At 43.1% G+C, this 9498-nt stretch overlaps 1 protein-coding gene across 1 annotated transcript in view; it reads right to left on the minus strand.

The window, feature by feature from the left end:
- Nucleotides 1-7570, minus strand: part of LOC124615512 (cytochrome P450 6k1-like) — a 103391-nt gene extending 95821 nt beyond the window's left edge. The window contains exon 1 of the mRNA XM_047143471.1: nucleotides 7462-7570. The gene's annotated coding sequence lies outside the window, so the exon portion shown is untranslated. The remainder of the gene's footprint in view (nucleotides 1-7461) is intronic.
- Nucleotides 7571-9498: the final 1928 nt, after the last annotated feature.

Raw genomic sequence — 9498 nt, forward strand, 5'->3', positions numbered from 1 at the left:
ATTACGAGTGGTGGGATTCAATACATTTTCTACTGTAAGGTATTGAGTTTAGAGTCAGAAGGGCCAGCCGGCCAGAGTGGAAGAGCGGTTCTAGGCGCTTCAGTCTGGAACCGCGCGGCTGCTACGGTCGCAGGTTCGAATCCTGCCTTGGGCATGGATGTGTGTGATGTCCTTAGGTTAGTTAGGTTTAAGTAGTTCTAAGTTCTAGGGACTGATGACCTCAGATGTTAAGTCCCATAGTGCTCAAAGCCATTTGAACCAAGCCATTTCAGAAGGGCCAGAAATGGGTTTCTCTGCACCATACCCGAACCATAGGTGAACTGAATAAATCAATGCCTCTCAGACGTGATGATCCTGGATATTTTCGCAGATTTATTGAATACTTTGTGGGTAAATTATTTGTTGTGTGCTGGTATAGAATTCCACGTGGTTCTTCCATGCTGTATTATGAGTCGAGATAATCAGTAATCTGAACACGAGCTCTCTGTATTAATTTATGTTCCTTGCTGCTATTAAATTTATGTCTGAAATTTAAGCATTCTGTTTAGTACGCCACTTACAAATTAAACTGCAGCAGAGATTGTGCTGTTGTCATTTGCTCGCAGTAAATGTGTTTACACGCTGCGAGCTGCTCGTACAATAGTCACTCACTCATTCAGTAACAACATTATTATTAGTCTTTGCATGAATCTTTCAAGTTTTGATGGTAAACTGCATCGAGATCGTCGTAGCAGGCATCGGTGTCTCAGGAGCCATTCTTTACTGATTATTATATTATTTAATAATTTCCATTTTTGTGTGGAAAAGTATTTAGTTCACAACTGCGAGCCAGGTAAGCTAACTGCACATGCTTTGCCTGAGTGGCCCATTTTTAAGCCAAAAGGACCACTACGGTCGCAGGTTCGAATCCTGCCTCGGGCATGGATGTGTGTGAAGTCCTTAGGTTAGTTAGGTTTAAGTAGTTCTAATTTCTAGGTGACTGATGGCCTCAGATGTTGAGTTCCATGATGCTCAAAGCCGTTTGAACCATTTAAGCCAAAAGCTGAACTCAGTGACAAGAAACCTGATCATTAAGGTACATTTAAATATTCATTTATGCCCATAGATTAACCGTTGTACAAAGCTAAGTATTGCACTTGTTAATTTGTTCCTAAAATAACGTCAGATAACCTATAATAAAATTTTCTTGGGTCAGTAGTTAAGGAGGGTAGGACGACATTTTCGTCAGAGCAATTTTCTGCAGACGTTCTTACATGTCTCCAGAATTTAACAGCACGAGGCCATTTGAGTACTATTCAGTAAAGTGTTCCAGTCCGCCTTGTGTACCGGTAGGGGGAGCCAACCCGCATGCGTACACGGACAATCACGATGGAAGAAACACTACACGGGCGGAGGTCCCTCTATGAAGGAAGTTCCGTCAAAAATTCTGGTCCATAGGGGAACAGTGCCTTTATGTATTAGCGCTAACTATTGCCAGCAGCAATGCAACATTTTTTCAGGGTTAAAACCACCATGAAGATTACTTAAGTCACTCGTCAAAAGTACTTCATCTACTTTCCTGAAAATCCAGTTCCAAAAGGACGAAATTTGTGCGATTTCCTGCCGCGTGGTTTGAGGCGTCATGTCACGGACTGCGCGGCCCCTACCGCGGGAGGTTCTAGTCCTCCCCCGGACATGGGTGTGTGTGTTGTTCTTAGCATAAGTTAAAGTTAGTTTAAGTAGTGGGTAAGTTTAGGGAGCGATGACCTAAGCCGTTTGGTCCCTTAGGAATTCACACACATTTGGACGTTTGTGCGTTTTCGTAGTCCATAGGGTGGCGTGTCTGAATACGGTGCTCGATCACGGCAGCTTTATGAAGCTGTATCTGGCAGCTGTAGCGTTTATATTCCACGCAGAATTCTTGAACTGTGTGTAAAGTATGTCCCTCAAATGACAAACCACACTGACAGGGAATCGTTTACAAGTCTGTCTTCCCATAGAATTAAGTTATACTTCACAGAGCCAACGCTTGTCTTCCATAGAATAAGGCTACTCTTCACAAAGCCAACAAGTTATCCTTGGTGCTGAGAGAGAAATATCCCTGACCTTATGTTTGAAGAGGATGCGATGTAGCAGGTCGCTGTGACCGAGCGGTTCGATGCGCTTCAGTCTGGAACCGCGCGACCGCTACGGTCGTAGGTTCGAATCTTGCCTCGGGCATGGATGTGTCTTATGTCCTTAGGTTAGTTAGGTTTAAGTAGTTCCAAGTCCCATAGTGCTCAGAGCTATTTGAACCATTTGATGCGATCTATTTTGGAACACACATTTCCTAAGAAAGGTTAGAGCGCTTTTTTGTCAGTTTTTAGTGCTCACTCTTAAGGCGGCTGAATGGTTAACAGTCGAAATATTAACAAACAACAAGTTTGGCTACCGCCGAATTCCCAGAATTTCATTGGCCATCTGATACGGCACGGAAGCACTAAACCTCACAAGAATCCAATGTCTTAAAACATGGATCACCAAGCTCTGCGTGGATCTAGAGCTTCATTAACAGTAAATTAGTTCAAATGGCTCTGAGCACTATGAGACTTAACATCTGAGGTCACCAGTCCCCTAGAACGTAGAACTACTTAAACCTAACTAACCTAAGGACATCACACAGATCCATGCCCGAGGCAGGATTCGAACCTGCGACCGTAGCGGTCGTGCAGTTCCAGACTGAAGCGCCAAGAACCGGTCGGCCACCGGCCGGCAGTAAATTAGTACCTGAAAAGGAATTATAGTATTGGATTGCAGAGCGAATCAATAAGCAGACGTGGAAGGGCAGGCAACAAACCAATACACATGATGGAAAGGAAGAAAATATTCCTGAATCGGTGGCAAGCAGAAAATAAATTATCTCTTGCATGGGTATCAGGGAGTTGTACAGCAACCATACAGGATGTCCGAAACATTAGGCTCAAAACACGGTTTCTAGAATAGGCGGTAGGTGTCACGTGCATGTAAGCTGTCAGTGATGACGTCACTGCTGACCGTCGCGCTTTCGGCACCGCCTAGACACTTGCAGGCACACTGTGCTCACATGTGTAAATCACAGAAAGCATTTTTCGGTTGTAGTATATTACTACTGTGATTAACTCTTTTATTAGTAACACGAACAAATAAATTTGCCCTTATTTAAAAAAATCTCTGCATAAAAACTTTATTTAAAAATTCTGCACAATTTGCTGTTTGCTTGTTACAGCGTCACCAACAGAACTCAACTCTGGAAGGTTATGACACATGCGTTGTCTTACAATGAGCCAACGGCCTTGCCGCAGTGATAACACTGGTTTCCGTCAGATCACCGAAGTTTGCTGTTGGCAAGCGTGGTCCAGTGAGCCCTTGTGAGGCAAACTGAGGAGCTACTTGATTGAGAAGTAGCGGCTCCGGTCTCGGAAACTGACATACGGCCGGGAGAGTGGTGTGCTGACCACATGCCCCTCCATATCCGCATCAAGTGACGCCAGTGGGCCGAGGATGACACGGCAGCCGGTTGATACCGTTGGGCCTTCATGGCCTGTTCGGGAAGAGTTAAGTTTTTCTTTTTTCTTTAGTTGTGTTACAATGAGAGAAAAGAGCTCTGCTGCCCTCCTTAAATTTTGCCTGTCCACGCGACCAGACAAGAAAATGGTTGGTAATCAGTTGATGGGCGTATTGTAAAGCTAGACAGGTGCTTTGAAGTTCAACTAACTTAATGAGCACTTCTTTTGCATCGAAAATTCCAGACTTAAGCCGGTATCCATCGTCAGACAGATGATTCCTTAACAGTTATAATAAGGTGTGAGGGACATTACAAAGGAATTATCTGATTGATTTTCGAATCCTGAGTTGTGAAAGGTAACCTATAGACTATGTATATGTTTTCGGTATGAAAGGCTCATATCACGTTAAACTCAATATATTTTGTGACTTGAACTGCCCTAGTCAACAAGTCCCTAGAAACGGGCGTCTCGAAGATATAACAAATAGTCTGCATACATTTTCCTACTAAACTTGTGATGACCATAACTGGAACATTATTGTGGAGGTCGGCTGACAACGTCTTCTGCGTGGTCACAACACACGTCGCCTTTAACTTTCCTTTCATCAAAGCTAAAAATTATGTCTTTTCAAATTTTATTTGTAACTTTGATAGTGTTTTCATGAAATGAAGGCTTAAATAGCTAACACTAGGTGGAACCGTAAACTGCTCGTGTGTTCTTGCAGTAGTGCTCTACTAGGAAGAGTGCATCCCTGACAAAACATAACGCTTTATAAGATACTATCTCAGTGTGCAGCATTGCCTGGGAATATACACTACTGGCCATTAAAATTGCTACACCAAGAAGAAATGCAGATCATAAACGGGTATTCATTGGACAAATATATTATACTAAAACTGACATGTGATTACATTTTCACGCAATTTGGGTGCATAGGTCCTGAGAAATCAGCACCCTGAACAACCACCTCTGGCCGTAATAACGGCCTTGATACGCCTGGGCATTGACTCAAACAGAGCTTGGATGGCGTGTACAGCTACAGCTGCCCATGCAGCTTCAACACGATACCACAGTTCATCAAGAGTAGTGACTGCCGTATTGTGACGAGCCAGCTGCTCGGCCACCATTGACCAGACGTTTTCAATCGGTGAGAGATCTGGAGAATGTGTTGGCCAGGGAAGCAGTCGAATATTTTCTGTGTCCAGAAAGGCCCGTACAGGACCTGCAACATGCGGTCGTGCATTATCCTGCTGAAATGTAGGGTTTCACAGGGATAGAATGAAGAGTAGAGCCACGGGTCGTAACACATCTGAAATGTAACGTCCACTGTTCCAAGTGCCGTAAGTGCGAACAAGAGGTGACCGAGACGTGTAACCAATGGCACCCCACACCATCACCGGGTGATACGCCAGTATGGCGATGACGAATACACACTTCCAATGTGTGCTCACCGCGATGTCGCCAAACACGGATGCGACCATCATGATGCAGTAAACAGAACCTGGATTAATCCGAAAAAATGACGTTTTGCCATTCGTGCACCCAGGTTCGTCGTTCAGTACACCATCGCAGGCGCTCCTGTCTGTGATGCAGCGTCAAGGGTAACCGCAGCCATGGTCTCCGAGCTGATAGTCCATGCTGCTGCACACATCGTCGAACTGTTCGTGCAGATGGTTGTTATCTTGCAAACGTCCCCATCTGCTGACTCAGGGATCGAGACGTGGCTGCACGACCCTACAGCCAGGCGTATAAGATGGCTGCCATCTCGACTGCTAGTGATACGAGCCCGTTGGCATCCAGTACGGCGTTCCGTATTAGAGTCCACCGATTCCATATTCTGCTAACCGTTATTGGATCTCGACCAACGCGAGCAGCAACGTCGCGATACGATAAACCGTAATCGCGATAGGCTACAATCCGACCTTTATCAAAGTCGGAAACGTGATGGTACGCATTTCTCCTCGTTACACAAGGCACCACAACAACGTTTGACCAGGCAACGCCGGTCAACTGCTGTTTGTGTATGAGAAATCTGTTGGAAACTTTCCTCATATCAGCACGTTGTAGGTGTCGCCACCGGCGCCAACCTTGTGTGAATGCTCTGAAAAGCTAATCATTTGCATATCACAGCATCTTCTTCCTGTAAGATAAATTTCGCGTCTGTAGAACGTCATCTTCGTGGTGTAGCCATTTTAATGGCCAGTAGTGTACATATGTACATTCATTTCTATAATATGAATAGACACAATGCAAAGTTGCAAAATCTTCAGATAACCATTTAGCCTTTCGTAACCACTTGTTGACGGTCACCAAAGAACCGTCAACTACTTTTTGGAAATGTTCTACTTTAATTAATACAACGTTACACCGACAGGGTCGAGCTTATAAATCTGTAGTCTTCTGCCTAAGTTCTTTTAGTTCTTTTTCCATTAGTCATATTTGTTGTCACTAACGAGTATTATCGCATTTGAAGCATTGTTTTCGTTGTTAGTATTTTCTCTACTTGTAGTCCTTCATTATTCGATAACTATTTACCTGTAAAATCTCTTCCCATTTTTATGGAACATCGTTATTATGCCCTGATTATTCTCGTTACTGGTTTCATTTCTACGTCCTAAATCAACTCTGGAGGATGGGAGAATTAGAGTTGGAACAGCATCAATCACCGACCTGCGTTTCAATGAAGAATCCATGGTTCACATCTCAAATCCCTTTATTAATGACGATCAGCTAAACGTATTGATGACACACACACGCATCAACAACCTAATATAAATCGACATGTTTACGAGCAGTTATCCATTTTGATCAAACGCTTAAGAGAAGCGAAAAGAACGCTCCTTAGATATCACACAATGAATTTTGTTCCAATTTCCATAGGCATTTTTAGAAAGGGAAATCTACAAATGGGGCATCAAACTGACCTCTGTGAGGTCTAGATTTGTAAAAAAAATATTTAATTGCTTGAAAGTTCTCGGGGTAATTAAACTTAATGATAGATATGAGGGAAAGTTACACAATGGGTTTTTATCAAAATTTTAGTAGACAAACGAAGAGTGGGAAATGGACTAGTGGGAGGTTAAATCGACCACCGTGAGGTCTGTTTTCGCAAGAAAGGATTAATAAATTAATTATAGTAAGAAAAAATTAATTTGACATTTGCGGGAAAACTGAAATATTTCATAAACAGCTGCTGCTAGCTACATAAAGGGAGTGGCAATAAATGTCAAACCACAATGTAAAATAAAATTTCTTTACCTTCTCTTGATCTATATATATTAATAATAGTGGAACATAGGTCGATTTTTAGATATATTGTGTTTCATGCTTTCTGAACCAAAGATGAAAATAAAAGAATGTGACAGAAACTGTCAAATTTAAGATGGAATGATTTACCTAAAAGTGAGAAATCAGTGAGATTAGAGAAATATTTAATTTGCCATGGAATGACGATCGAAATCATGTGCAAAAAATGAGGTGCCTATTGAGAGCTAAAAGTTCAATGTGTATCTTAAAATTTTGAAGAATATTTGTCAGATGGAGGTACATGCAGTGGTTCAATGATGGTGCTAGTGTCTTGAATTGTAATATACGAGAGATTATGAGTTTCACTATACCGCTGTTGATCGTAGAATTTTTGTTGGCAGGTCACTTGCCTCCATGAGTTGTGTAAGGGGTCGATGAGTGCGCATGGTTTTGATTTAACTTGGCATGTTAAACATTTACATCTATATTTCACAAGCTACCCTACGGTGCGAGGCACTTCTAGTACTTATTTCGTCGGCTCTTATTCTGACAATATCGTGTCTGCTAAGGAGCCGAACCGTAAAACACAAACTCTGCTGTAACTGCTCTGTTTCGTACACTTTCGGATCCACAGAACCGAACCAGACACCCACATCTCAGATGAACTTTCTCTTCTGCTCGTTCGTGGCTTATGATGTAGGCATCTACTTACAGTTCCGGCAAACTGACGACGCCCACGGACGCGATATAGTCGGACAGCGCAGTAGCGGACACGTAACATGTAACGCCGCCGCTGCTGCCACGAAACTGAGTGTAGTTAGGCCTGGGGCAACATGGTGCCCTTGGCGCAGAAGCGCATTTGCTTCTGGCCAGCTCCCCCCACCACTTCGCTGCTCGGAGGGCGTGTGCTGATGAGACGACTGAAGGTTGCGGTTAGCGGGTAACTGCAGGAGACGTCTCTGCAGCTGACTGGCAGGATTTCTAGCAGGTGAAAGCGACAGCCCACTTTTAATACCACGATTTATTTTCAGATTTTATTATTCGGCGACTGCAGCAACTTTGTTAACTGAATAAGCTGACTCATTAATGACATTTTACTGGCGTTCTGAACTGATCTGTTCGCAAGTTTACACGCATTTTGACTTTTCAATATGTGAAATAACTAGAAAAAATGTTTCTGATACATGATAACAAGTACTGAACTATATGAAATAAAACTGTCATAACTTCTGCACGGTTTGCATTAGGACGTTCAAACTGCACAGTTGGCCGCCGAGCAAGATGAGAATTAGTAGGCGCATGCATGATTTGGTTTAGTGACGAAGTCAACTTTCATTTGGATTGGTTCGTCAACAAGGAAAACTGGCGCATTTTAGGGATTGAGAATTCGGATTTCGCTGTCGAGAAGTCTCTTCACCCTCAACGGGTGACGAAATAATTGGTCTGATGGTACGGTGACTATCGAATGGTATGTGAAGGTTCTGGAAGATGATTTCTTCCCAATTATTCGAAGTGACCCTGATTTCGACAAGATGTGGTACGTGCAAGACGGAGTTCGACCCAGTCGAAGCAGGAGGATGTCCTGGAGGAGTACTTTGAGCGCCGCATTCTGGCACTGGGGTACCCATATGCCACTGGCAAGGGCCTTGATTGGCCGCCGTATTCTCCGGAGCGGAACACATGCGACTCATTTTGTGGGACTGTATTAAAGAGAAGGTGTACAGCAATAATCCCAAAACCATTACTGAGCCCAAAAAGCCATTCAGGAAGTCATCGGCAGCTTCGATCTTTCGACACTTCAACGGGTCATGCTTCAAATGGTTCAAATGCCTCCAAGCACTATGCGACTTAACATCTGAGGTCATCAGTCCCCTGGACTTAGAACTACTTAAACCTAACTAACCAAAGGACATCACACACACATCCATGCCCGAGGCAGGATTCGAACCTGTGACAGTAGCAGCCGCGTGGTTCTGGACTGAAGCGCCTAGAACCGCTCGGCCACAGCGGCGGGCCGCGGGTCATGCAAAATTTCGCTATTCGTCTGCGCTACATCATTGCCAATGATGGCACGCATATCGAACATGTCATAACCTAAATCCTAATATCTGTAGTGACTTTCACATGTTTAATAAAGTGTGTACACGCCATAGTGTGTAACTAATTTACGTTTTTTTTCATATAGTTCAATAATTGTCACCCTGTGTATGCAAGTTAAAAACTGCTAAACCAAAAAGTTGGTCAGACTTGGTATATTTCATACCAGAAAATGAGAAGTTAACACACATGCATCGGAAGAAAAATTTAAACAACACGAACAGCATGTCTGAGTAGTTTAGTATATTGTTCTTCAAGTAATATGGTGCATTTGTGAGTGTGTGTGTGTGTGTGTGTGTTTTGGGGGCAGGGATGGTTGGAGAAGGGAAGTTCATCAGTCTTCCGAAATGTTTGATGAAGCATGCCGTCTCACAACAGCACATGTAATGCTCGTTTATTTGTTCTATATATTCTACTACCATCTTCCCCTGTAATTATTACACTCTACACATGCATCTAGTACCATGTCTTAACGCATATTCTGTCATCATATGCCATATTGTAGTTAGCACTTTCCATATGTTACTGTTCTTACTGATTCTGTGGAAAGTCGCTCATTTCTTATCAGTCAACTTTATTTTCAGTACTCTTATGTAAAACTATATCTAAAACGCTTTGGTCTTCTCTTCGATTTTACTACTGAAGTCATATA

Source organism: Schistocerca americana, chromosome 5 (genome assembly GCF_021461395.2).
Source record: "Schistocerca americana isolate TAMUIC-IGC-003095 chromosome 5, iqSchAmer2.1, whole genome shotgun sequence".
Classification (NCBI taxonomy): domain Eukaryota; kingdom Metazoa; phylum Arthropoda; class Insecta; order Orthoptera; family Acrididae; genus Schistocerca; species Schistocerca americana.